We start from the raw sequence: 24,551 nt of genomic DNA, 5'->3' as shown, positions 1-24,551 counted from the left end.
AGTACTTGCATAACCCTGGTTCGGAAGTACTTTGGGAGCCACTCTTGGAGGTGGCAGAGGAGGGTCAGGAATATTGTCATTTGGATTAGCATTGGCATTGCGGCCTCTACGTTGTCTTGAGGTACATGAGGCACCTCATCTTGCTCAACATCATCTACCTCCTCCCCCGCAATCACATTTCCAAGAGGGTTATTAGCGTTGTTCAAAGCCATATTGGTACCAGAGTAGTGACACAAATAAGCAAGTAACAAAGAAGGAAAGAAGAACAATACACAAAACTAACTAAATAGATAGCCAAAACCGTTAGCTCCCCGACAACGGCGCCTAAAAGTGATCGCTGCCTATTCTGCACCACTAAAAAGTAGCGAAAGAGGGTCGCAATAGCTTTTACCCGATTTTGGGTCGGGATCGATTTCCACAGAGAGCTAGAAAGGGAGTTGAGTATCTATTTAGGTTGGGATTGCGTATTGGTTCCACATTGCACTTCTATTCATTTTTGGGTTTTCTTTTATAATTCTACTATTATCAAACTACAAATTATAATTGCAACTAGATTAAGCTAAGAGTAAAATGCTACAAGTTGTTCAAATTTTCTAAAAGGCACTAGGGTAGTGACTTTCACCTAGGTGGCCAATTGATGGGTAATTGCGTCTAAGACACGATTGACATGATTGGGGAATATGTTATAACCGATGCTCGATATTACCCACTCTAACACCTCTCAGCAGAAAGAATGATTTTGCCCAATTGACTTTCTCAAGACCAATTGGGTATGCATATTTGCTCAAGCAACTAGGGTTCAAGTCGGGTATTACTCTCTCGAGGTAAAAACCCTTTAATTGGGACTATCAATTCTCTTGAGTCCATCTCAATTCCTTGTTGGATCAATTTCGGAGACTTAGGCTCTCTTTCTCAAGAAGAGCCCAAGTCAACTTAGCACAAACAAGTGTTTGCAACCACTAATTCAGTAATTAAACCATGAAATTGACCCAAATAGCGAACACCATAGTCAATCTAGCCCTAAATTGCAACACCCATCAATTATCCACACTAGGGTTGAGCCACAACCCTAGTTAATGGGTCTAGCTACTCATACTTGAAGAGAAAAATAGAGAAATAGATGAAGATGAACACATATTAATTAATTGCCAAGCTAAATACAAAGATTCAATGATAAAAAGTAAGTAAAATGCCCAAAATGGCTACAAGATACGTTCCCACGAGCGCAACAGCTATTCTAAAATGTCTGATGCCCTAAAAATGGAAAAAGATTCTATTTATACTAAGCTGAAAAAACTGGACAAAAATGTCCCTGCGGGGTCAGTGCGGACCGCACAAAATGGTGTGCGGCCACACTAGGCTCTTGAACTTGAAAACTTGGCTCTCTGAACTCAGGCTCCGCGGACCGCACAGAATGGACCGCGGACCGCACATGCTTGAAAGCTCCAACTTCACCCTTTCTGAACCTTGGCTCTACGGACCGCGTAGAATGGTAGTGCGGCCGCATTGCCTTCAGTGCGGACCGCACAAAACCTTCTGCGGTCGTACTGCCTTAATGCCTGAAGTACCAGCTCTCTGAACCTCCCTAGTGCGGACCGCACAAAGTGTAGTGCGGCCGCACTAGGCCTATTTTTCTTGAGTTTGTCTTGTCTTTGGTACTTGTGCAAGTTTCACTCCTTTTGAGCTGCTCTTTGACATCTTGTCACTTTATTGATCAAATCTGCAATCAAGCACATCTTATGAGCCTTTTGGGACTATTTTGTATAAATTTATAATCAAAGCGTAAGCAAGAAGGAGTATAAAATGCGTCAAAATCCCTAGTTATCAGGGGTTTAAAAAAACTCTAATCTTGCAATTCAAAATTTTAATCCACAAAAAGATGAAAAACAAGCGGTTGTCGTCCTTATTAGGCGTTGGTGGCACGTATATGCAGATTAATTTACAGAAAGAGGAGAAAAAAGAAGCAAAACATACCCTTATGCAGATTAACATATACAATATACATTGCATGTATGTATAGTAGATGTTGAATCCTACTGTTTTTTGTGTGCGTTTAGTACATTTCTATATACTAGTTCTTAAACACGTGCAATGCACATGTGTCCTATGCAAATAGTACTAAATGAAATAACATATCCATCATATTAAAACTGAAGTGTAATGAGTAATAGAAAATTTAAGGGATAAAAGAATAAACTTAAATTTATGAGCAGTCACCTTATTCGAAAGACATCTTTGTTGAACGACATCTGATTAGATATGGTGTGAACGTGCAAAATTAAACAACTAAATTTAGTTAGGTATGTAAAATGTATAAGGAGTAATATTTTCATGTTATTAGGGGCAAACATGAAATATATTCCAATCATATCTAATATTTCCTTATAGACAATGTTCTTGAAGTACCTACTCAGTAACAACAATTTCACAATTTACATAATAAATATGAAATATTTATTTTCGCGCTTGAAAGAGCAATTATGTACTGACAAAGAGAGTAAACATAAGAACAAAGTGATATCATATAAAGTCCAGCGTTATATAAGCTTGAATAAAGTGTAATGTAACATTTCCGATTTTTATGTGTATCTACTGAGTGCTATGTTTTTCAAAATGCCAAAAATTAGCCTTATTAACCATTAACAAAGCAAAATCTTTGTTTCTTTTTTCTTTCGTATTTTTCTTTTAATTTTCTTTTTTATGCCAAGAGAGGAGTACTGGAAAAACATAAACATCTATATAGAATCAATCCATCAATAAAATGGGTCAATGAGCGAGGAAAAGATCAATAAGAAAGATAATGATAAAAAAAATAGTGACAGTGAGTTGCACACCCCATCCTTGGAATATGCTCTTCCCAAGAATCTGAATTTTTTTTAGCAAAAAAAAAAATAAAGGAAAATAAAAGAAGAAAAAAAGAAATGTCATGAAACTTCTAATAAAGCTCATTATTTTACAAAGATCAAATTTCTCAAAAATTTATTAGCTACTCGATTAGCTTGATTATAGGAAACCATTTCTCAAAAACTTACAAGCTAGTCAATTTGCTTGATTGCGAAAGCTAATACTTCTGCAATTTATTATCCGGCGAAATAATTAATAATATTACGAAGTGATACTAAATAAAAATTAGCATAAACAAAAATATATAGTGTCATGAATACTTATAGGAAATAGCAAAAGAAAATGAACATACCTAGTAAATCTGCAGCTTTTCCGATCTATTGTTTCTTTAATGGTGAGGGTTATACATTTTCATTTATAAAAGTGATCATTGATCAGAAATGAAACTAAAAGTTCTTCAGCTAACGTTAAACTGTTAAAGTTAGAAGGTGAAGAGGCAAAGATTGTGATAAATATTCTTTTCAATTAACAACTCATTGTAGTAATTACTTACCATTTAATAGGGTTCCAATATAATGTAACAGCCAACTTAATTTTTTGTTGGCCAAATGATTAATGACCATATTGGTTGAAACCAAGCTGACATACCACACGGTCGAGAATAATTAGCAGAAGATGAACAACTCTTCACATATGTTAGAGTATTCTAGAAATGATTGATTGTGGTAAATAATCATTTAATGGATTTTATTTTGCTAAAGGCTAATTTGGTCATTCAGTTTTTCAAGAATATTTTAGTAAAATAAATTTACCTAAAAATTTTCACACTTATTATATAGTATGATGATTTTGAATCCTCTCCTTAAAAATTCTAGCTTCGCCATCAAAGCATCACAACCATGCCAATAATAATTGGTTCAAGATCAATTAAAAGCGTGCATTTCATGGAGACATACTTTTTTTTATATAAAACTTCTCTTTCCACTATCCCACACAAGGTCTTTGTTTATAGATCCTTGATGCTGATAAATTATACTATATATTAGTGCTCTCTGAAGAGTTTGAACTATCATTTAATGTGTAAACGCTCAGATATTAGTAGATGAAATTCCTTTTGCTGATACACAATAACTTCAGAAGTTCTTTTATTTGTTCAGCCATGGAAGCTCCATCCGAGGCATGCTCAATACAACTTATTAAACATGCCTAAAAATACTCTTAATATATGATATTGTTATGAATAGTTTGTACATTGGATACTACATTGGATGCTACATTGGATGCCCATGTTGTGAATAACTTAAAGATTAAATTTCCTACTTTATGTCCATCATCTTTATTTTTTATGCCTATAAAAGGCCATGTAATTGCAATGAAAAGATACACCAAAGTGAAAGAAGAAAACACTTCTCCCTTCTTTCTATCTCTTCTTATTTACATTTTACTGCATTACTTTTATTTTATTACATGTTATCAACACGAAGCTCTAATTTTATTCTTAACTCCCGCTAAGTTGAGCCATATTTTATTAAGATATGTATCATTATAATCATCTTATTTATGGCAGTACATATCATATGCTCACTGTTTGTAGATTACTTGTGCCCTTGGGCATCTTAAATAGTTTAAGTACATTGAGTGATTAAATAACTATTTCCTTCCGTGCTCAACTCTTAGAGGACCTCAAAGTCATCAAACTAGCTATGCACTAATGTCATGGACTCCCTGGATCAAAACATATCTTTAAGGGATTTTGAAGAACTGTGAGAAATGAATTGACAAGCAATAATTTTTTAATTACTTTATATTTATTGGAACATATAAATAATGTTAGTCACGTTCAATTCTATTAACACATATATATCAATAATATAAAGCGAAATGAAACAAGTATGTAATTTCTACTTTATGGCAAGAATAAAATGAAATAGTAGATTGTTAACATGATTGTTTACCTTAAACAATTCTATTAACACCTTAGTAGATTATATATCAATTCTTTTACCTTAATCGTTTTGTTTTCATTAATTGTTTATTATTATAATTATTTCTCTAACTTATTCATCTTTTATGATAGTTTCTACTATGTCAAATTTATCAAAACTTGAATTGTGGTGCTTGACATCATCGGAAGGAACTATTTATCATGGGTTCTTGATACTGAAATTCACCTTGACGCTAAAGGTCTTGGAAATACTATTATACAAGGAAATGAAGCATCAAATCAGGATAAAGCGAAGGCCATGATTTTCCTTCGTCATCATCTACATGAAGGGTTAAAAACTGAATATTTAACCGTAAAAGATCCACTTGAATTATGAATTAATTTGAAGGATCGATATGACCACCTAAAACTTACGGTATTACCGAAAGCTCGGTATGAGTGGATACATTTAAGGTTGCAAGACTTTAAAACCGTAAATGAGTATAATTCTGCTATCTTTAAAGTAAGTTCTCTATTAAAATTATGTGGAGACACTATCACAGATGAGGACTTATTGGAAAAAACATTTTCTACTTTTCACGCTTCAAATGTGGTGCTACAACAACAATACCGTGAAAAAGGATTTAAGAAATATTCTAAGTTAATCACATGCCTACTTGTGGCTGAGCAAAATAATACTCTATTAATGAAAAATCATGAAGCTCGTCCCACCGAGTCAGCTCCATTTCCGGAAGTGAATGATGTAGCAACATATGATAAGTTTGAAAGAAAACAAAATAATTACCGTGGTCGTGGACATGGTCGTAAACGTGGACGTGGCAGGGGGCGAAACAATTATCGTCATTATGGTGGAAATAAATTGGAGAACAATAAGGGTTCTCAAATTAATCATTCAAAAGGTAAAGCTAGTATGTGTCACCGATGTGGTATGAGAGGTCATTGGGCACGCATTTGTCGTACGCCAGAACATTTTGTCAAACGTTATCAAGCCTCCCTCAAGAAAAAAGAAAATAATGTGGAGGCACACTTGACCTTTCAAAATATGATGATGAAGCATGTCCCTCAAATAAATATGATTCTAAGGCACATCTTGCATATAAAAATGATGATTTTGAAGGCCTAACAAATATTACTCATTTAGAAGTTGGAGACTTCTTTGAGGATATTGACTGAAGAACTAATCATCTTACCGGAGAATGAAGCTATAAAAGTTGTTATTTTTATGTTTGCAACTAGTTTATTTTTCTTGAGTGTATTTTCCTAATGCATCATGTGTTTCTAGTTTCTATATTCGTAATGTATTTCTTAATGTTTTTTTTTTCGCTTGTCTTTCATATTTCTTATGATGTATTATTTGTTTTTTTATGAAGAATATGAAAATTCCCCAGTCTTCAGTTGGACTCAAGATTAATAAAGATGATATATGTCTTCTGGATAGTGCTACAACACACACTATTTTAAAAGATAAGAGATATTTCTCTTATTTGGTAATGAAAGAAGCGAATGTTAATACAATATCCGGTAGTACAAGATTAATTGAAGGTTCTGGAAGAGCCAATTTATTACTACCAGGAGGAACAAATTTGGCTATTGATGAAGTACTATATTGTAGTAAATCAAACTTATTAAGTTTCAAAGATATTCGCCAAAATGGCTATCATATTGAGACTATAAATGATGAAAAGATTGAATATCTTTATATTACTACAATAATGTCCGGTAAGAAATATGTGCTTGAAATGTTACCTACTCTTTCCTCCGGCTTATACTACACAAGTATTAGCAGGATTGAAACACATGCCATAGTAAATGAGAAGTTTACTAATCAAGATAATTTTATTATTTGTCATGACCGGTTGGGCCATCCTGGTTCTAATATGATGCGTAAAATAATTGAGAATTCACATGGACATGCAATGAAGAATCAGAAGATTCTTCAATTTAAGGAATTCTCTTGTGTTGCATGTTCTCAAGGAAAATTAATTATTAGACCATCAACTATTAAAGTTAGGATGGAATCCCCTGCATTTCTGGAACGTATACAGGGTGATATATGTGGGCCCATTCACCCTCCATGTGGACCATTCAAATATTATATGGTTTTGGTAGATGCATCTACAAGATGGTCACATGTGTGCTTACTATCAACTCGCAATATGGCATTTGCGAGATTGTTGGCTCAAATAATAAAGCTAAGAGCACAATTTCCAGATTATGCAATTAAGACAATTCGTCTTGATAATGCTGGTGAGTTTACATCCCAAGCCTTTAATGATTACTGTATTTCAACTGGGATAACAATTGAGCATCTGGTTGCTCATGTTCATACACAAAATGGTCTAGCAGAATCATTGATCAAACGCCTCCAATTAATTGCTAGACCAATGCTTATGAGAACAGAACTTCCCATTTCAGTATGGGGTCATGCTATTTTGCACGCAGCAGCACTTGTGCGGATAAGGCCCACAAGTTATCATAAAATCTCCCCATTGCAATTGGCTTTTGGTCAGGAGCCAAATATTTTTCATCTTAGGATATTTGGTTGTGCGATATATGTTCCAATTTCTCCACCACAACGCACAAAGATGGGTCCTCAAAGAAGGTTGGGGATATATGTTGGATATGAATCTCTTTCTATTATAAAATATCTAGAGCCGATGACTGGAGATTTATTTACGGCAAGATTTTCTGATTGCCATTTTGATGAATCAGTATATCCAACATTAGGGGGAGAAATAAGCAGCTGAAAAAGAAGATATATTGGAATGCATTATCACTGTCTCATTTAGATCCTCGAACAAATCAATGTGAACAAGAGGTTCAAAAGATTATTCATTTACAAAATATTGCAAATCAATTGCCAGATGCATTCACTGACCTACCAAGGGTGACTAAGTCACATATTCCAGCTGCTAATGCTCCAATTCGAGTTGATATCCCGGCAGGACAATTAATTAAAGCAAATGAGTCTAAGCCATGCTTGAAACGTGGTAGACCAATCGGTTCTAAAGATAAAAATTCTCGAAGAAGAAAAGGAGCAAGTGATCAAAGTGAACATAACACAGAGGTAGTGGCTCAAGAAGAGCCCCAAGACGTAACAAATGATAAAACCTTAAGAGAGGTCCAGGTACCTGAAAATAATGAAAATAAAGAGATATCAATAAGTTATGTCTCAACCGGGAAAAGATGGAACCGAAATAATATTATTATCGATAACATTTTTGCTTATAATGTTGCTGTTGAAATAATGCAACAAGATGATGATCTTGAACTAAAATCTGTCAATGAATGTAGACAGCGAAATGATTGGCCAAAATGGAAAGACGCTATCCAGGCAGAGTTAACTTCACTCGAAAAACGTGAAGTCTTCGGACCCATAGTTCGAACACCTGAAGGCATAAAGCCAGTAAGGTATAAATGGGTTTTTGTGCGAAAACGAAATGATAAAAATGAAGTCGTTAGATATAAAGTGCGACTTGTGGCACAAGGGTTTTCCCAAAGGCCTGGAATTGATTATATGGAGACATATTCTCCTGTAGTGGATGCTATCACCTTCAGGTATCTCATAAATATGGCAGTGCAAGAAAACTTGATATGCATCTAATGCATCTAATGGAATTGATCATTAGACAACGAATTTTTATGAAAGTACCTGAGGGATTTAAAGTGCCAGAAGCATATAAAAGTTTTAGAGAAACTTGTTCAATAAAACTTCAGAAATCTTTATACGGATTGAAACAATCAGGTCGTATGTGGTACAATCGCCTGAGTGAATACCTGTTGAAAGAAGGGTACAAGAATGATCCAATTTGTCCTTGTGTCTTTATAAAAAGGTCTGGATCTGAATTTGTTATAATCGCCGTGTATGTTGATGATTTAAATATCATTGGAACTCCTGGGGAGCTTCCAAAAACAGTAGACTGTTTGAAGAAAGAATTTGAAATGAAAGATCTTGGAAAGACAAAATTTTGTCTTGGTCTACAAATTGAGTATATGAAAGATGGAATATTTGTCCATCAATCAACATACACCGAAAAGATTTTAAAGCGATTCTATATGGATAAAGCACATCCATTAAGTACCCCGATGGTTGTGAGATCACTTGATATAAAGAAAGATCCATTCCGACCTCATGAAAATGATGAAGAGCTTCTTGGTGCCGAAGTACCATATCTTAGTGCAATTGGGGCATTAATGTATCTTGCCAATAATTCTCGACCAGATATAGCTTTCTCGGTAAGCTTATTGGCAAGATTTAGTACTTCGCCAACACAAAGACACTGGAATGGTATTAAACATATATTCAGATATCTCCAAGGGACCATTGATATGAGTTTATTTTATTCAAATGAATCCAATCCATCATTGATTGGTTATGCAGATGCAGGATATTTGTCTGATCCACACAAAGGTCGATCTCAGACAGGCTATTTGTTTACAAGTGGAGGTACAACCATATCATGGCGTTCGACAAAACAAACTATGGTTGCTACTTCTTCAAATCAAGCAGAGATAATAGCCATTCACGAAGCAAGTCGAGAATGCGTTTGGTTAAGATCTATAACTCAACACATTCGACAAACATGTGGTCTTTCTTCGAAAGAGAATATTCCAACAATATTGTATGAAGACAATGCTGCATGCATAGCTCAATTGAAAGGAGGATATATCAAAGGAGAAAGAACAAAACACATTTCACTGAAATTCTTTTTCACTCATGATCTTCAGAAGAATGGTGAAATAGATGTACAACAAGTTCGTTCAAGTGATAATTTGGCTGATCTGTTCACTAAGGCGTTACCAACCTCAATATTTGAAAAGCTGATATATAAGATTGGAATGTGTCGTCTTCGAGACATTAAGTGATTTTTCATCAGGGGGAGTAACTACACGCTGCACTCTATTCCTTAACCAAGGTTTTGTCCCACTGGGTTTTCCTGGTAAGGTTTTTAATGAGGCAGCAAGCAATGCATATTATAAATAACTATGTACATCCCAATATTTTTTTTGTAAGTTTTTAATGAGGCACATTATCTTACATGGACATCCAAGGGGGAGTGTTATGAATAGTTTGTACATTGGATACTACTTTGGATACTACATTGGATGCTACATTGGATGCCCATGTTGTGAATAACTTAAAGATTAAATTTTCTACTTTATGTCCATCATCTTTACTTTTTATGCCTATAAAAGGTCATGTAATTGCAATGGAAAAATACACCAAAGTGAAAGAAGAAAACACTTCTCCCTTCTTTCTATCTCTTCTTATTTACATTTTACTGCATTACTTTTATTTTATTACACGTTATCAGTACTGTTCAATTTCGTACAATTCTTTCCCAAAAGGCCTCCTATCGTTAAGAGTATCCAAGACCTTATAATTAGTAGTTTCTTTTTCTTTTATATTTTTCATATGAGACTTTGTTTACACAACCAACACTTATCACCGTATTCCAAAGGGATACCTCGGTATAAATGTTGCATTTTTACCGTATTATGCTAGATAATGCAGAGAAAATACTCTTTATGTTGTTTCATTAATCATACTAAATTACACTATAAAAAATTAAGTACTGTAGTTTTTAAAACGGGGGAAGTTGCTGATTTCTCACATAAAATTCACGGCAAATAAAAATAGGGAAGGACCAGGTCTGTATATAACCTTTTAATTTATGAGAGACATACAAGTTGCAACTACTCTATTCATACCATATTAAATATCGATAGATCCATGGATGTGACTGTGTAATGTGTTGACTTCAATTCCATTATGAAAACAGTAGGTTCAAACCTAGCATTTGGAGGTTTGACGAGCAACCTTATTGTGTATCTGATAAAGGAATTTGAAGTGGAGAGCATCGATGCCGCTCAGATATCAAATCTGGTTAATGGTGCTGGAAGTTTGATTCCCGTCCTTGCTGCTATATATTATTGCCGACTCATTCAGTGGTTGCTATTCTATCATCTGGGTTTCATTCCTCCTCTCTTTATTGGTACCTCTTTTTCGTCTCTAGCAAACCCTTTTTTTCGTTTTACCAAGTTAAATATTATACGTGCATGTAAGTAATCGCTTTAAAGTTAACTTTACATATATGTGTATACTATTCACAAGTCACAAGTTACACACACACATATATATATACCATAAGCGTCACGAAAAGCAACTCGCACACCCCCACCTATCTAACCCACCCCACCCTAAATAAAAATATTATTAATAGTACTTACTTTTTTATGTTATGGATAAATTTTGTTTTCTTTTCATTTCAACAAATGAGTATTTTCTTTTCATAATATAAAAAAAGTATTTTTTTTCATTTTAACAAAAAATTTACTTTCTTTGAATGATGTAGAAAACGTATTTTCTTTCATTTCAACAAAATGATGAACTAAAAAGTATTTTATTTCATTTCAACAAAAAAAGTATTTTCTTTTCATGATGTAGAAAAAATATTTTCTTTTGTTTCAATAAAGTATTTTTTCATTTCAACAAAATAAGTATTTTCTTTTCATGATATAGAAAAAATATTTTCTTTTATTTCAATAAAATGAGTATTTTATTTTCATGTTGTAGAAAGAGTACTTTTTTTCAATAAAAAAAAAGAGTATTTTCTTTTTAGCTACATAGCATAAATTTCAACTTTAGTTTTGCATAAAAATGTAAAGCATCACGAAAAAACATATGGACTTGGGGGAAGGGGCGGGGGTGAGGAGATTACTATAAAAAAAATATTTTTTACTTTTTATACCAAATACTAAAAAATATTTTTCGGAAAAAGTTTTTCATTCACCAACCAAACAAGGAAAAATAAGTGATAAAACCACTCTTTTTCCATGAAAACATTTTCTAGGAAAATATTTTTGATGGAAAACATTTTCCTTCGTACCAAACACACCCTTAATCCATACGTACGTCATATATTAACAAAAAAAATCCTACAATTGCATCTTCTTCAACTTTCTTTTTTGGTAAGAGCTATCGAAGGGCTACCGCCAAAGTTATTGCTGCTAGCTTGACTTTGACGAGACCAATTAGTAAATGTTCTAGACAGGGCGGCCCGTCCATAAAGCAGGTAAAACAATTATCTTAGGCCCCATATTTGTTGAGGCCCCTTTTTTCCCGCATAATAGGCATATATATATATATATATATATATATATATATATATATATATATATATATATATATATATATATAATAGTTATGTGAAATGAAAAGGTTTGATTTCTTTATTTAACAAATAAATAGAGGATTTGCAACTGCTTTGATTTCTGCCAAGTAAATTACATTTGAAATTAATATCGAACCCAAATTTCATAAAAATGTGTAATAAATGGGAAGAAACAATGTTAATAGTGAAATCTCAAAATCTCTCGATGAGTCATTTAGAGTTGATTACTTTTTATACATATTCCCTCTGGTCCATAATAAATAATTTTTTAACCTTTGTTGTGCCCCTCAAGAAAATATTGTCGATCAAAAATATATTTTGATTGAATTATCCTAAATTAAAATTTATATATTGTTAACTTGACACATTGAAATATGTAAATAAGGGCAAAATTTGAAAAAATAAAGTTAATTCCTTCTCGATTATATAAAAGGACACTTATTTTGGACTAAAATAAAAGCCAAAAAAGTCACTTATTATGGATCGAAGAGAGTAGTAGATGATGTTATTTTTTCACTTTAAAATAGATTTAAACAATTAGAAGCATATGAAAATATTTTCGATTTTCTATTTAGCGGCAAAAACTGAGATCAGTAGATTATAGAAATTTGAAAAAAAATTGCCTTCATCTTGAATGCTCCTTAAATCATAATAATCAACCCGATATTGATAGTCTAGATTTATTTTTTGAATTAAAAATATTCAGAAAAATATTTCAATTAGCGATAACAATTTAATAATATACTCAATCAAATAAAAAGATTTGATTAATTTCCAAATGGCTATATTGCTTATAGAATAATGTTAATATCCCCTATTACCGTTGCTTCATCAGAAAAAAGTGTTTCAAAATTAAAATTGATAAAACTTTACCTAAGATCAACAATGTCTCAAAGATATTAAACGAATTAGCTATATCGTCAATTGTACTTAATAGGAGAAATTGATTATAAAAAATTAATAATAACTTTGTATCTAAGAAAAATAAAAAAATAGACTTCAAATAAAAATAAAATATTTTTTATTAAAAAAAATTAAGGCCCCTCGTAAAGTTTGACTTTAGGCCACGAAATTGGTCGGGTCGCCCCTGGTTCTAGACATTATTTAAATACCTAATTAATACTCTCTCCGGTCCACTTTAAATAAATTTTTTGGCACTTTTTACACAAATTAGAGAATTCGATTTATAGAATTAATTAACAATGAAATTCACTATATTAACCTTAATTTGCTCATTGGAAATATAACAAACTATTCATAGGCTCTTTACCAACTTTGGAAAGAAGAAGTTAATTCCTTATTGATATCCGGAAAAAAAAGGGGCAAAAAAATCACTTAAAGTGGACTAGAAGGAGTTAGATTTTTTCTTTTTTGTCTTTTCTACTTGTAGGGCACAATCCTTTTAGCTTTAACAGCAACACTTGATTCTTTGAGGCCTAAGCCTTGTGAAGTTGGCTCAACATCATGCAGTCCTACACCAAAAGTTCAGTATGTAGTACTCTATGCAGCCATAGTTCTTGCAACTTTGGGGAGTGGTGGTTCCCGATCAACCCTTTCAACATTGGGAGCCAATCAATTTAATAAACCAAAGGATCAAGGGATTTTCTTCAATTGGTTCTTTTTCTTCGTGTATGGTTCTTCTGTAGTAGCATCCACAGCTGTTGTCTATGTTGAAGATAATGTGAGCTGGAAAGTTGGATTTTTCATTTGTGTTGGAGCTAGTGTTCTTGGTTTAGTGATTTTCCTAATGGGAAGCAGATTTTACACCAATTCTAAACCAGAAGGTAGTCCGTTCACCAGTTTGCCGCGTGTTGTGGTTGCAAGTATTAGGAAAAGAAAGGAACCACTCCCATCGGCTTGTGATGATTTCTACCATGGACATAGTCATGTTGCATCCAAAGCAATAGTTGTTCCACCTTCAAAAACCTTCAGGTAATAGTACTGTCACTGTAACTATTTAATTGTGTGATTTGATGATGTCCATCTCATCGAAGAAGTATAAAAGTTTCTTTGGTTTGGTAGCCAACCTTGTTGACTTGGTTTGGTTAGGTAGCCAACCTTGTTGAATTAGTTTGGTTTGGTAGCCAACCTTGTTGAATTTCTTTGGTTTGGTAGCCAACTTTGTTGAATTGTGAAAAGTGTGTGTAAATTGTCAAATATTGTAGGCTTTAGAGAGTGAAACTTTGGCTATAAAAGGAGAGCTTCAACTCTCATTTCTTCACACCAACAAAGAGAGAAAGAAAGAGTGAGGTTTCACAGACAGAGTATAAGAAAATAGTCTGTGAGAAAAATAGAGAGTGAGCGATATTGTAGTGAGGTGGGAATATCAAAAGAGGGTTATTTCTTTTGAGTGTTGTAGTGGTTTTTGGAGTATTTTACTCTGACCTACAAATTGTAAATTCCTTACTATAGTGATATCAGTTGCTCCTCTCGGGGTCGTGGTTTTTTTTTATTAAAAGGGGTTTCCACGTAAAAATCTTGGTGTCGTTGTTACTCTTTTATTCTTGTTAATTACCGTATCTCGGTGCTACATTATTATTCCCTTTTTATTACCGTGAATATTATTTCTGTGGGGGTTTATTCCCAACAACTGGTATCATAGCACAGGTTCTGCTCGTTCACTGAAATACTATTCACTATCGGTAGTACTATACTCGGTGAAAATAAAAATGTCCGGAGTAAAGTACGAGGTAGCAAAATTTCAACGGAGATAACGGTTTCTCAACATGGCAAAGAAGGATGAGGGATCTGCTCATCCAACAAGGATTACACAAGGTACTAGATGCTGATGCCAAAAAGCCTGATACCATGAAAGCTGAGGATTGGGCTGACTTGGATGAAAGAGCTGCTAGTACAATCAGGTTACACTTATCAGATGATGTGGTAAATAACATCATTGATGAAGACACTGCACGTGGAATTTGGATAAGGTTAGAAAGCATATACATGTCCAAAACGCTGACAAATAAATTGTACCTGAAGAAGCAGTTATACGCCCTACACATGGGTGAAGGTATGAATTTTTTGTCACATTTAAATGTGTTTAACAGACTAATCACACAGCTTGCCAACCTTAGAGTGAAAATCGAGGAAGAAAATAAAGCCATCTTGCTATTGAACTCGTTGCCATCTTCGTACGAAAATTTGGCAACAACCATCCTGCATGGTAAGACTACTATTGAGTTGAAAGATGTCACATCGGCTCTTTTACTCAATGAGAAGATGAGAAAGAAGCCTGAAAATCAAGGATATGCTCTCATCACAGAAGGTAGAGGCAGGAGTTATCAAAAGAGTTCGAACAACTATGGTAGATCCGGAGCTCGTGAGAAGTCAAAGAACCGATCCAAATTAAGAGCCAGAAATTGCTATAACTGTGATCAACCAGGTCACTTCAAAAGAGATTGCCCAAATCCAAGGAAGGGCAAAGGTGAAACCAGTGGCCAGAAGAATGACGACAACACAACCGCCATGGTGCAAAACAATGATAATGTTGTTCTCTTTATAAATGAGGAAAAGGAATGCATGCACCTGTCAGGTCCAGAGTCGAAATCGGTGGTTGACACAACGACATCTTACCATGCCACACTCGTAAGAGATCTTTTTTTGCAGCTATGTAGCAGGTGATTTCGGCACAGTGAGAATGGGTAACACAAGTTACTCAAAGATTGCGGGGATTGGTGACATTTGTATCAAAACAAATGTCGGATGCACATTGGTTCTAAAGGATGTGCGGCATGTACCTGATTTACGGATGAACTTGATCTCGGGAATTGCTTTAGACCGAGATGGATACGAGAGCTATTTTTCAAATCAAAAGTGGAGACTCACTAAGGTATCATTGGTGATTGCAAAGGGAGTTGCTCGTGGCACGTTGTACAGGACAAATGCAGAAATATTCCAAGGTGAATTAAACGCGGCACAAGATGAGATTTCTGCAGATTTGTGGCACAAAAGAATGGGTCATCGATTGCAGATTCTTGCCAAGAAATCACTTATTTCTTATGCCAAAGATACAACGGTAAAACCTTGTGACTACTGTTTATTTGGTAAGCAACATAGAGTCTCATTTCAGACATTGTCTGAAAGAAAATTGAATATACTTGATTTAGTATATTTTGATGTTTGTGGCCCAATGGAAATTAAATCAATGGGCGGTAACAAATACTATTACTTTTATTGATGATGCTTCACAAAAATTATGGGTTTATATTTTGAAAACCAAAGATCAGGTGTTGCAAGTTTTCCAGAAATTTCATGCTCTAGTAGAAAGGGAGACAAGTCGAAAGCTAAAGCATCTCCGAAGTGACAATAGAGGTGAGTACACTTCAAGGGAATTTGAAGAGTATTGTTCAAGTCATGGGATCAGACATGAAAAGACAGTTCCTGGAACCCCGCAGCACAATGGCATAGCCGAGAGGATGAACCGCACCATTGTAGATAAGGTGAGAAGCATGCTTAGAATGGCTAAACTACCTAAGTCATTCTGGGGTGAAGCAGTTCAGACAGCCTGTTACCCTATCAATAGGAGTCCATCAGTTCCATTGGCGTTTGACATCCCAGAGAGAGTTTGGACCAACAAGGAGGTGTCCTACTCGCATCTGAAGGTGTTTGGTTGCAGAGCTTTTGCACATGTACCAAAAGAGCAGAGAACAAAGCTGGATGATAGATCTGTTCCCTGCATATTTATAGGATATGGAGATGAAGAGTTCGGGTACAGATTGTGGGATCCTATAAAGAAGAAGGTCATCAGAAGCAGAGATGTAGTCTTCCGAGAAAGTAAAGTTGGAACTGCTGCCGATATGTCAGAAAAGGCGAAGAATGGTATAATTCCTAACCTTGTTACTATTCCTTCTACTTCTAACAATCCTACAAGTGCAGAAAGTACGACCGACGAGGTTGCCGAGCAGGGGGAGCAACCTGGTGAGGTTATTGAGTAGGAGGAGCAACCTGGTGAGGTTATTGAGTAGGGAGAGCAACTTGATGAAGGTGTCGAGGAAGTGGAACACTCCACTCAAGGAGAAGAACAACCTCAACCTCTGAGGAGATCAGAGAGGCCAAGGGTAGAGTCATGCAGGTACCTTTCCACAGAGTATGTCCTTATCAGTGATGAGGGGGAGCCAGAAAATCTTAAGGAGGTGTTGTCCAATCCAGAAAAGAACCAGTGGATGAAAGCCATGCAAGAAGAGATAGAATCTCTACAGAAAAATGACACGTACAAGCTGGTTGAACTTCCAAAGGGTAAAAGACCACTCAAATGCAAATGGATCTTTAAACTCAAGAAAGATGGAAATGGAAAGCTCGTCAGATACAAAGCTCGATTGGTGGTTAAAGGCTTCGAACAGAAGAAAGGTATTGATTTTGACGAAATTTTTTCACATGTTGTCAAAATGACTTCTATTTGAACAATTTTGAGCTTAGCAGCTATCCTAGATCTTGAAGTGGAGCAGTCGGATGTGAAAACTGCATTTCTTCATGGAGATTTGGAAGAAGAGATTTATATGGAGCAACCAGAAGGATTTGAAGTAGCTGTAAAGAAATACATGGTGTGCAAATTGAATAAGAGTCTTTATGGATTGAAGCATACACCAAGGCAGTGGTACATGAAGTTTGACTCATTCATGAAAAGTCAAACATACCTAAAGACCTATTCTGATCCATGTGTATACTTCAAAAGATTTTCTGAGAATAACTTTATTATATTGTTGTTGTATGTGGATGACATGTTAATTGTAGGAAAAGACAAGGGGCTGATAGCAAAGTTGAAGGGAGATCTGTCCAAGTCATTTGATATGAAGGACTTGGGCCAGCACAACAAATTCTAGGGATGAAGATAGTTCGAGAGAGAACAAGTAGAAAGTTGTGGCTATCTCGGGCGAAGTACATTGAACGTGTACTAGAACGCTTCAACATGAAAAATGCTAAGCCAGTCAGTACACCTCTTGCTAGTCATCTAAAGTTGAGCAAAAAGATGTGTCCTACAACAGTGGAAGAGAAAGGGAACATGGCTAGAGTTCATTATTCTTCAGCAGTCGGAAGCTTGATGTATGCAATGGTATGTACTAGACCTGATATTGCTCACGCAGTTGGTGTTGTCAGTAGGTTTCTTGAAAATCCTGGAAAGGAACATTGGGAAGAAGTCAAGTGGATACTCAGGTACCTGTGAGGTACCACAGGAGATTGTTTGTGCTTTGGAGGATTTGATCCAATCTTGAAGGGCTATACAGATGCTGATATGGCAGGTGACATTGACAATAGAAAATCCCCTACTGGATATTTGTTTACATTTTCAGGGGGAGCTATATCATGGCAGTCTAAGTTACAGAAGTGTGTTGCACTTTCAACAACTGAAGCAGAGTACATTGCCGCTACAGAAACTGGCAAGGAGATGGTATGGCTCAAATGGTTCCTTCAAGAGCTTGGATTGCATCAGAAGGAGTATGTCGTCTATTGTGATAGTCAAAGTCCAATAGACCTTAGCAAGAACTCTATGTACCATGCAAGGACCAAACACATTGATGTGAGATATCATTGGATTCGAGAAATGGTAAATGATGAATCTCTAAAAGTCTTGAAGATTTCTACAAGTGAGAATCCCGCAGATATGCTGACCAAGGTGGTACCAAGGAACAAGTTCGAGCTATGCAAAGAACTTGTCGGCATGCACTTAAACTAGAAGACAGTGCTACCTCCTCTAGATGAATGAGACTGGAGGGGGAGATTGATGATGTCCATCTCATTGAAGAAGTATTAGGCATGTGCCTAATAAAAGTTTCTTTGGTTTGGTAGCCAACCTTGTTGACTTGGTTTGGTTAGGTAGCCAACCTTGTTGAATTTCTTTGGTTTGGTAGCCAACTTTATTGAATTGTGAAAAGTGTGTGTAAATTGTCAAATATTGTAGGCTTTAGAGAGTGAAACTTTGGCTATAAAAGGAGAGCTTCAACTCTCATTTCTTCACACCAACAAAGAGAGAAAGAAAGAGTGAGGTTTCACAGACAGGGTATAAGAAAATAGTCTGTGAGAAAAATAGAGAGTGAGCGATATTGTAGTGAGGTGGGAATATCAAAAGAGGGTTATTTCTTTTGAGTGTTGTAGTGGTTTTTGGAGTATTTTACTCTGACCTACAAATTGTAAAATTTCTTACTATAGTGATATCAGTTGCTCCTCTCGAGGCCGTGATTTTTTCCCTTATTAAAAGAGTTTTCCACGTAAAAATCTTGGTGTCGTTGTTACTCTTTTATTCTTGTTAATTACCATATCTCGGTGCTACATTATTATTCCGCTTTTATTACTGTGAATATTATTTCTGTGGGGTTTATTCCCAACATGATTATCCCATTTAAATATTTAAGTTATGAGACAAAGAACAATTATAAATTCAACAATGCTCCTTACGTGCGAGCCACAAGCCACATTCTCTTTTTTTTTTCTTTCATGGGCCAAAGATGTAAAAATTTCTTTTTAGATATAACTGGTGTCACTGAGATTTGAATCTAGGACCTTAACTTGGTTAATTTCATACTATGTTTAATTATGTAATCATTTCATTTGAAAGTTGCGTTATTAAAAAGAAAACATTTTTATTGACTTGTTCTCGAACGGTACGTGGTTTTTACTTTAACTAGTATTAGTACTCGCGCGATGTGCGAACAAATTATTTCAAATTGCGATGTAGGTTGTTTAATAACCTTAAAATATAAACCTCTCAGATAAAAATTATATAACTTGAGAATTTTATAATGAAGCAGGATATGAAATTATTGTTCATATCTCGTAGTAGAAAACAAATCTTTTTAATATATATTTGTAGCAACCTAACCCCTTAATTTTAGTATTTGTATTTCGTTCCGCCGTCGATATTAAAGATACTAAACATGTCATATTATGATCTGTCTCGTTCGAGCACATTAGATCATATTATTTTAAGAAAATTCTTACTATCACTTTATTTTTATCTGGAAGTCAAATATGTCTTATTCATCACATCATTTTTACGTAAATTCTTTTTTTTTGTTCTTTTCTTATAGTTATTGTATTATTTAATATTTAATATTATTATACTATCATATAATTTTTTATTAGCTAATAATTAAATTAATGTCTTGCTTATTATCCTTTTAATTGTATTTAATAAAAATAAATATTGTTTTCTTGAAATTTGGTATTTTATGCTTTTATCCTCTTATTCATAATATTTTAATTATTTAAATTTATCAGTAATATTTTATAATTTAAAGATTTTATTTTATCTATTTTGGCATTAATTTAAAGTATAAGTATCCTCACACTACCTCTATTTTTTTTTATATGCATTCGCTTCCCTACGATAAATGTTAATTACTTTTTATATTAATTTTTTACCTATAACCAAAATAACGTGATATTTTGTTTTAAATTTTAACTTTTAATTAGTCTAAAATATTAATACATAAGTCATTTGATTATCATGTTCCAAATGTATTGAGTTCTCTTATAATTAATTTTGTATTAGATGCAGTTAAATTTTAATTTTCTTTCTTTTTTAGCTATAAGATCAATTTAATTTTTAATTTTCATTAGTAAGATTACCAATATTAGAAATTTATTTTATATTTTTAAAATTTTATCTAATCATAGAAAAAAATTCTTAATTGTTTGAACACATTATTTCTAAATATTGTAGTAATATTTTTACTGTCATTTTAGTTCTTTACATAATATTTTAAAAAACAAAAAAAATCTCATCTCAAATTCAAATACTTCTTATCATTCTATTTTCTAAAATGGACAGCATTATCAAAAAATTGTGCTATGAAATCAAACTCAAACTAACTGCACTCGATTCAAATATTAATCATAGAAAAATATCTTCGTAATTGTTTGAACATATTATAATAAATGTTGTAGTAATATTTTCACTGTCATTTTATTTCTTTACATAAATTTTCTTTCTCTTTTAGTTTTAATACAAATTTAATTTTTGTAAAATTACCTATATTAGAAATTTATTTTGTATTTTTTAAAAAATTATTTTTTATTATTGTTTTATTTTTCATAATTAAGAATTTAATTTCGTGGTATTATCCATAATTTTAGAATTCACATCATAGTTTTAAGAACTTTCTAATCTCAAATTCAAATAGTATTTTTTTAATAGTAAATATTTAATAATTTAACATACTTTTGCTATTTTTTTAATTTAATATATAGTCTTATTATTTTTTATGTGACTTTTCATTAACTTTTAACTTTATTTAATATCATTATCAACTACTTTTATTTAATAATATAAGATAAATATATAATTTTTTAATTATTAAATAAATATTTATTTTATTTTAAAAATATTGCTCGAAAATTTTAAATTATTTAAAATTTAATAATATTTTTAAGTATTGTATATTTACTTTATTTTATTTTTTAAACTTATGATTTATAAATGTCCTTACATTACCTCTAATTTATTTTTATTGTTCAATATTTTAGTTTTTTATTTTACTATTAGACTTGAGTTATATGGACTTATATTATGACTTTTCTTATCATAATATAAAACACTTTCTCATCTCAAATTTAAATAAGTTTTACCTTTTTTCCTATGATAAAAAATATGAATTTTTATTTTTTCTCTATTTATTCTTAATATTTGATTTTATATTATTCAATACTTAATATTGTTACATCGTCATGTGAATTTTTATTAGCATGTTTCAATTTAATATCTATTTTTACCGCACTATTTCTAATATAATATAGATAAAAATTTAAAAACTTTCTTATCTCAAATTCAAATATTTTTTATCATTCTATTTTCTTAATTGGAACATATTTTAAAAAAATTGTGTTATGATTTCAAACTTAAATTAACTGAACTCAATTCAAATATTAATCATAGAAAAGTATTTTTTTTAATTGTTTGAACAAATTATATCTAAATGTTGTAGTAATATTTACTTATAAAATATTCGTTTGCACGATTTATCAATATTAATATGAATTTATTATTCTTGTTATTAAAATATCTTTCGCTTATTATTTAATTTTTCTCTTACATTATAAATAATTTGTATACTTTATGTAAGATCTTATTTTGCTGATTGAATTTATTTAATTTTTAAATTCAATAAATTTTTAATATCTTCAGTAAATTTTAGTTTTATTTTATATTTTAACTTACTCCAAAGTATAAATAGTCATAGGTTATCTTAATTTATGTCTTTATACATTTTATTTTTTTTCTAGTATAGTTTTTAATTAATTTTTCACCTTTATATTTCTAGCTAATATAGAAGAAAATCTATGATTGGATATATAGATATAAATATAGATATAGATATAGACATAGATACGAATATACATATAAATTGAAATATAGATATATAGGTAAGATTTGTCTAAGATCTATTTAGATTATGTATAAGATTCATTAAACTACTTCCATTAATTATGTTTTTATATATAATTTCTAATTATTAATGTTGTCCTAAAATTGCCAAGTGACATCATTTTAGCTTGCCACTTGACTTAACCACAATGCATACTACTCTCTTTTTAATATAATTTAGATTATGCACCATAAAAGTATTTACTTTAGCTGATCCACATTCCCTGGTCGCTTAATTATGCTTTATTTGCATCACTTTTTGTTTTACGGTGTCTCAGTGGTTAATCATTGGCAAGTAAATCTTGACATTTAGTACTGTCTTGGATTTAGTATATCCTAAATTAGCACCACAAAAGTATGGCCATAGTAACAGTCAAATCCACTCTTGGAGACATGAACTAGTAGATAAGATCGTACTATGATTGGAATTTTTAGTGGAGCTTTAATTTGAGACTCCTGTTTGAGATGTCAGCCTACTTTTATGTTTGTCTATCAATCTACTCCCTTCATTTCAAATTAGACGAGTTAGTTTCTTTTTAGTATATTTTAAAATAAATAATATATTTTTAAATTTAGAAATAATTCATTTTTAAACTATTTATTTTATCCATTTTATCCTTAATGAGAAGTTTTTATAACCACACAAGTATTATGGCCCCACAAAGCTTTTAAGACCACAAATCTCAAAAGTCTTTTACCAAGTCACACTTTTTTTAAAATTTTTTTTGAAAGACTTCAATAGACTGTTTGGACGATGATACGAAAGCAATATTTGAAGGTTCAATTTTTTCTCTCTTTATGCATATACTTTCGATAAGTATGTCTGAAAATAAAACGTTTAAGGGAATGAATACTTCTTATATATGGAAGTTGGTCATCATGATGCAGGTTCTTAAACCATGCAGCCATTAAAAGTGAAGGTGACGTTAAACCAGATGGCTGTACAGCTAAACCCTGGAAACTTTGTTCAGTCCAAGAAGTAGAAGATTTAAAATCCTTAATCAGAATCTTACCACTATGGTCAAGTAGCTTTTTTCTTGGCACAACAATTGGTGTACAATCAAGTATGTCAATCCTTCAAGCCTTAGCAATGGACCGTCACGTTGGACCTCATTTCCAAATCCCAGCTGGTTCCATACTCGTTTTTTCCATGATCTCTACTGCTCTATTCCTCACCCTGTTCGACAAATTTCTTTTTCCCTTGTGGAAGAAGTTGACTGCCAAATCTCTAACTCCTCTCCAGAGAATTGGCGTCGGGCATGTGCTCAGTGCTCTGGTCATGGGTGTCTCGGCCTTAGTCGAGTCGAAGAGGCTAAAGGTAGCAAAATCGAACAACCTTGATCAAGGTTCTAATATTGTACCTATGTCAGTGTTATGGCTTGTGCCTCAATTAGCACTTGTTGGCATTTCAGAGGCATTTCATTTTCCTGGACAAGTTGCATTTTACTATCAAGAATTTCTAACAACCTTAAAAAACATGGCAACGGCGATGATTTCGGTGATTGTTGGGGTCGCATTTTACTTGACTACTGCTCTAATTGGTGTTGTTAGAAGGACGACAAATTGGTTACCAGGTAACATAAATAAGGGAAGGCTGGACAATGTGTATTGGGTATTGGTTGTAGGCGGGGTATTGAACTTTGGTTACTATGTGACATGTGCTTGGCTTTACAAATATCAAAACCTGGAGGGCGCGGAGCATAGTGATTCTCCTTCTGATGAGTGATTCACGGGCCAAAAAGAAAAAAAACTTAATAATTAATTATGATCATTGACACTTCACAATTTATGGTTATATTACGAGTTCGGAATTCTGTTATGGGTTATGACTATCAAATGAAAATAATTGTTATTATACATATATTGAAGAAAGTCCATACCTAAATCATTTATGATTTAAGAATATAAAAAACCACTTTTTACGCCTTTTGGTGTTTGTGAATAAAATGAGATGTAGCAGTGAAGCAGTTGAATTTGGGTTTTGCTTGTTCTTTTTTGTTAGGCGTTTGTCCAGATTTTCTTCTCATAATTGGTTTTTCTATCTCATGAAGGAAAGGACAACATATTTATCATAATTGGGTTTTTCTTTTCCTATAAGAAAAATATAATTCTTCCATATTTGGCAAGTCTCTTTTCTTGTAGGAAGAGGTTTGGAGCTCTATAAATTGAAGATCCATCCTTGTCATTCAGTAGCATCCACAATGTAGCCATATGGAGTTTGAGAGTC

General features: G+C 33.0%; 1 long non-coding RNA gene and 1 pseudogene across 1 annotated transcript; one reads left to right on the top strand and one right to left on the bottom strand.

Moving 5' to 3' along the window:
- Positions 1-1,117: 1,117 nt before the first annotated feature.
- On the bottom strand, positions 1,118-3,352 carry LOC142163590 (uncharacterized). Its single transcript, XR_012694538.1, has 2 exons — positions 3,197-3,352; positions 1,118-1,720 (listed from the first exon to the last, which is right to left on the bottom strand). It is a non-coding gene; the product is annotated as an uncharacterized LOC142163590 (long non-coding RNA).
- Positions 3,353-10,508: 7,156 nt separating this feature from the next.
- Positions 10,509-24,127, top strand: LOC142162766 (protein NRT1/ PTR FAMILY 2.7-like; annotated as a pseudogene).
- Positions 24,128-24,551: the final 424 nt, after the last annotated feature.

Source organism: Nicotiana tabacum, chromosome 8 (assembly GCF_000715075.1).
Source record: "Nicotiana tabacum cultivar K326 chromosome 8, ASM71507v2, whole genome shotgun sequence".
Classification (NCBI taxonomy): Eukaryota; Viridiplantae; Streptophyta; class Magnoliopsida; order Solanales; family Solanaceae; genus Nicotiana; species Nicotiana tabacum.
This window is presented reverse-complemented; position numbering and strand designations above follow the sequence as displayed.